General features: G+C 36.5%; 1 pseudogene; it reads left to right on the forward strand.

Moving 5' to 3' along the window:
- Positions 1–3,033: 3,033 nt before the first annotated feature.
- On the forward strand, positions 3,034–4,383 carry LOC149159320 (flavonol synthase/flavanone 3-hydroxylase-like; annotated as a pseudogene).
- The last annotated feature ends 1,471 nt before the right edge of the window (positions 4,384–5,854 follow it).

Consider the following 5,854-nt stretch of genomic DNA (forward strand, 5'->3'; position numbering starts at 1 on the left):
TTGTTCTCGCATTTTCTACTCGACTGTTAGGCTAAACCTTTACTGCGGAGCCGAGGGTGATTTTAGTGTACAGCTGGAAAATTCTTCACCGAGCAAAATAGAAGTTTGTAACTAAGTGTTTAGCAAAAACCTTCAAACCCACTACAATCGAAGTTCATAGAATCTTCAACTGATTCAAAATCACTATAAATCCCTCGGAAAACAATTAAATATATATACCCTGGAGAGATCCAAAATATTTTGGCAAAACAACCATTACCCAAACGAATTGAAGTGTCTAGCAGCGTTATCGTAGGCTCTGACAACCTCCTCCGAGGTGTGAAAAGTGTCGAGCCATGGTCTGGTTTTCTTCCAAGGGTTTCTGATCTCGGCGGCGAATCTCCCCCATGGAATTTTCCTAACGCCTCTGGAAGGTGTTTCCTTCATAGCTGACGATGCCTCGTCTTTGCAGTCGCCTCCTCCGATCTTATCTTCATTGCCACTATCACCATCTGTATGGTGTCTATGGCCATGGTTCTCCAAATCTCAAGATCTCGTTTCCCTTCAAAAACAACAAAAATGTGGAACTATAAGGAATCGATTACTGCCCACTACAACTCCGCTTGAGCACATCTTGATAAGGGAACGCGGCTCATTATGCTTTGCAGGAATGAAACTGATTTAGCCATCCCCAAATTTGAAATCCAAATTTCAGTGTTTAGGCGGGGCGAGTTTTCAAAATTCAAATGAATAATCATTAATGCGTTTGGAGCTTGTACTTGCAGTCGATTCAACTCGAAGCGCCGGAGGCAGCAAATTTAAGTTTCGAGACGGGGCGGGCCCGCGGTTGGTGGGTCCCGCACACTCCACCGGAAACACATGCTGGCTGCCGGAGATCTGAATCCATGGTTATGTATGCTATCCCACTGACGTGCACCACATACATAGCTGGCCCAGCATTTAAGACTCAATATATGGCTGGTTAGCCCTTGCCATCACGGCGTGCGTTGCATGTGGCTATCGCCCCTGCATCTCAACGTGCATTAAATATGTAGTAGAGTTGGAAATAGGATCCGCCCGAGAATATCAGTACAGGTGTTGTTAGATGCTGCTGATATCAAGAGCCAAGATCACCCATGAGTATATCCCCATTACACCACATATTAACTTTTGTTTTATGAACATCTTTAGAATTTGTACTAATTTGGGTTACACTAAACATTTCACTGCAATTCTTATTAATGGTAAATTAATAAATATATTTTAAATTATTTATTTTAGATAATAGATATGGTTAATAGATAATAGATATGGTGATAACAAATTTTTTTATATAAATAAAATATTTTAATTTTATTTTTTTATATTAATTTTGTAAAGAAATAAAGTAACTGAAGTAAAAAAAATAAAAAAAATCTAATATAAGATAAATATGTAATTTTTTCACTAATAAATATGGATTTGAAAGAAATAATATTATTGATATTGCATAATGTGTAATTTATTGTATGTTCAGTTTGTATGTAATATTTTAAACAAAAATATATTAAAAACAAAAAGTATTTTATTGTTCACCATAAGCAAAATATTTCAAGATCCATATTAAATAAATGTTGCAGTGCAACTTAGTATTTGTTAGAAATAAATTATGTTATGCTAAAAATTGCGTAAAAAATTATAACTTACATTTTTTAAATCTAAAATAATAATAGTCAATAAGGAATCTTAAGGGTTTTCTTAGGCAACAATTAATAAATTGAGAAGAGAAGTGGATAAACTTGTTGTGCTCCCCGTTAATGGCGGTGTTAATCCAACGCTCTCCATGTGTTTCGTGGCATGTGCTTAAATCTAGTGATGTGTCTCTTTACTAAAACTTGTGGGTTTTATCGTGTCTCCAACAAGTGGTATCAGAGCCAAAGGTCTCGAGTTCAAAACACACCTGGCTCATTAATGGTGGTGTTAATCCAACACTCCCGTGTGTTTCGTGGCATGTGCTTAAATTTAGTGATGTGTCTCTTTACTAAAACCTGTGGGTTTTATCGTGACTCCAACAAGTGGTATCAGAGCCAAAGGTCTTGAGTTCAAAACACACCTTTATCGTGACTCCAACAAGTGGTATCAGAGCCAAAGGTCTTGAGTTCAAAACACACCTGGCTCGCGTTGAGGGGATTGCACGGTGTTAATGCAATGCTCCCCTGTGTTTCGTGGCATGTGCTTAAATCTAGCTAGGTGTTAATGCAATGCTCCCCCTGTGTTTTGTGGCATGTGCTTAAATCTAGCGATGCGTCTGTTTACTAAAACATAAATCTAGCGATGACTCCAACAAAACTAATTGCTCACTGAAAAATAAGGACTTGCATAAATTTGGTGGATTGTAACCATAGGTAAAACTACACATTTACAAATTTACTACTACATAAATATTCAAAAAAACATAAATAATGGTGGGAGGTAACTCTTGGTAGGTATATTTATTTACATCTTATTTTTATCTATTTTTAATGCAAAACTTTTCTTAAATTACAGGGGAAAGTAAATGATTTTACCTAGTATGAATTATTTTCAAAGATTTTATTTTTGGGTGTTTTCATGTCAAACTCAAGAATAAAAGATCAGTTCACAAATATCTAAAACTCATGCATGGATATATGTGTGCAGAAAATATATTAATAACCAAGATAAACCATCTTAACTCAAGATCTACCCAACTGGGATCAAATCTATTGAAATACAAACCTCTTTAAAAAAAAAAAACTACCTAACTAAAATAATAAGTAATATTTATTTTAAATTTTTTTGTAAATATATAAAAGAAAATTTAAACAAAATGGAATAGTTTCTCATCTTATAAAATTATGTTAGTCTCTGCTAACCTAGGTTTGAAACTTCCTGGTACCCAGGAAGAGCCGTGAAACTTAATTTGTCTCCCATAGCACGGCAATAAATACCCGTGCGAGATACCATCCGTATAACAGTTATCCTTTATTGAACAGCATATGCCCTCCGTATCTGGTCTGGGAGAAACTCTGAATTGCACGTTCAGCATAAACTTCAATGGCTATGGAGAATTTGGGCGTTTAAGCGAGTGCAGACGTTGGCAGACAGTGGAATCCAAACGGTTCCACCCCAGTACGTGAGACCGGTGGAAAAAGCCCACCATGATCCTAACAGCTTCCAAGTTCCCGTTATCGACTTACAGCTACCATTCAGCCCCGAGAAACACGATCAAATCTGCAAGAATCAATATGACAGCATCGCTGCACAAATTTCAAGCGCTGCAGAGAATTGGGGCTTCTTCCAGATTATTAATCATGGCATCCCTGACTCTCTTATTGCTCGAGTGCAAGCAGCGGGCAAGACGTTCTTTCAACTTCCCACTGAAGAGAAGGAAGCATACGCTAACGAACCACAGAATCCCATCGGCTATGGCAGCAAAATTGGATATTCGCCAGATTCAGAGGCTAAGTTGGATTGGGGTGACTATTACTATAACGCTATTTGGCCTCCTCATAGGAGGGATATAAACAAATGGCTCACACCACTCCCCGATTTTACGTACGGCGTCACTTTCTTTCAAAATTTTGATCTATGTATACTCCATTTTTGTGGGGCATTCGGGGGAGCGTAAGATGTCTGATAAAGAATTTTGTGTTTGCAGGCAAAGTATGGATGAGTACAGCAGAGGGCTAACAAAATTATTCGAACTAGTGATGGAGGTATTGTCGCGTGATCTGGGCCTAGAGACTGAAAACTCTCTGAACGAGAGCGTGGGAGGGGAGAAGAAGGAGCTGTATATAAGAATGAATTACTATCCACCATGTCCTCAACCGGATCTGGTTGTGGGACTGGCTCCCCATTCTGATCTCAACGCTCTCACCATTCTTCTTCATGACCAAACCCCAGGGCTGCAAATTCGCAAAAATGGAACTTGGATTGATGCCCAGTGCATTCCAGGTGCTCTGGTTGTGAATATTGCTGATCAGATGGAGGTAAGCAGTTGTTAATTTATTTTGATCCGCATTTGTATCTCTTAAATTCCAGTAATATCTGTTGTTTCCGTTATAATTTAATAAGTGGTATGATGATTATCAGATATTGAGCAATGGGAAATACAAGAGCATTGAACACAGGACGAGGGTGCACAAGGACCGCTCAAGAATGTCATGGGCTGTGTTTTGCAGTCCACCGCGTGACATGGTGGTGTCACCTCGGAGAGAATTGATAGACGAGCAGCATCCTCCATTGTACGAGGGAGCTCCTTTCATAGAGTATGTAACCAAAGCTTTCAAAAAAGGTTTGGTCGGAAAGGGTTACATTCAGGACGCCAAACAGCAACATTCACTGCTATCCGACTCATGATCATGCCGTACTCTGCAGATATCAAATATCACAAATACGCCGTACACTAAGGAGTTGGATCTTGTTTATGTGTTTAGTTTTTAAATTAATTCAGATGTCAACTGCTGGAAAGTAGAACGATGTCAACAACAAGCAAGTGCTATTTCGTAGACTATTGTAACATTAATGTGGCCTGACATGGGTTCGATATAAGACATTACAACAGGCCGCCAGGTGATGAGAGAGAAAAAAAAAAGAGCCGCATGTTGTAATGTCTTATATCGACCCCATGTCAGGCCACATTAATGTTGCAATAGTCTACGAAATAGCACTTGCCGTCAACAACACACCACAGTTTTGTTATAATATTTAAAAGGTTGGAAATTTTATTATAATTTAGTTGTTAAGATTATTATTGGTTTTTATTAGGAATGTAAGTTGATTTATTATTGTTATTTAAAATCACTCTTAATAATTTTCGAGTGAAATGCCTCTAAATTTTAAGTGTGAAAAACAGACTTTAACTCTGATGAAATGCTTCTAAATTTTAAGCAAATTTACTTAAAAAATCTAACTCTTAACCAAACATAAAGAGTTTTAAAGCCTACTCTAAAATTATAAAAAATTTCAATCTTATATAAATCTAAAAATGCAAATTTCAAATTATTTTGGCATTTTGCTGAAAGAAATCAAGTAATTAGTTTTTATGGTTATTAAAATATTTTTAAAAATATTTATATATACCAATCAAATCAATGGGAAATAATTGAATAAATTTCTTTGAAGAATTGATCGATGTAGATTAATTGAAAATAATGTTTTTAAAATTCGATACTTGTAGATGCATTGGAAATAATTGAATAGAATCTTTCGTGGGTGGCTTCGATGGAAATGGGGAGTGTTCACAATCCTCGTAGGATTTTGTTGTTTCGGCTCTCAAAGTTTCAGATGACAAATTTATCTTTTTCCAGAAACCGTGGATAATCGCACCTTCTAAATCCTTTTCAGCAATAAAATTATATTTTCTTGCAATCTGTCTAAACAGATTGTTTTATTATTCAGTTGAGAAAAATGTGTTTAAAGACATTGTTTTATTATTCCGTTGAGAAAAATGGTTATAGTTGATGGTTATAGTTGAATTTTTTAATCCGATGTATAATGGTGGATTGGTGGTAATTTGTCAAATTTTTTTCAGGACGAAAAAGCATGATTGTATTTATATAAGAAATATAAACACAGTGTATATAGACATTCACATGAGATAGTATATGTCTCATATAGATTTGGCGAAACAAAATCAAGGAGGAAAAACCTACAAAAGGCAAGATATTGCCGAGAAACCATCACAGAAAAACCATATTGACAACCATCATCAAAGTCTTCAAAAAAAGCCATACTGTCAACCATCATCAAATTCTTAAAAAGCCATACTGTCAGCCTTCATCAAAAACTTCAAAAGATATAGAAGAGGTGAAACTCGAGAATCCTGCGGCTACGGAAACGAAGAACAACACCAAATAGGAAACGAAGAGCAGCA

Source organism: Pinus tabuliformis, chromosome 5_2 (genome assembly GCF_031772625.1).
Source record: "Pinus tabuliformis cultivar Carrire ecotype Pingquan chromosome 5_2, CPIR1, whole genome shotgun sequence".
Classification (NCBI taxonomy): domain Eukaryota; kingdom Viridiplantae; phylum Streptophyta; class Pinopsida; order Pinales; family Pinaceae; genus Pinus; species Pinus tabuliformis.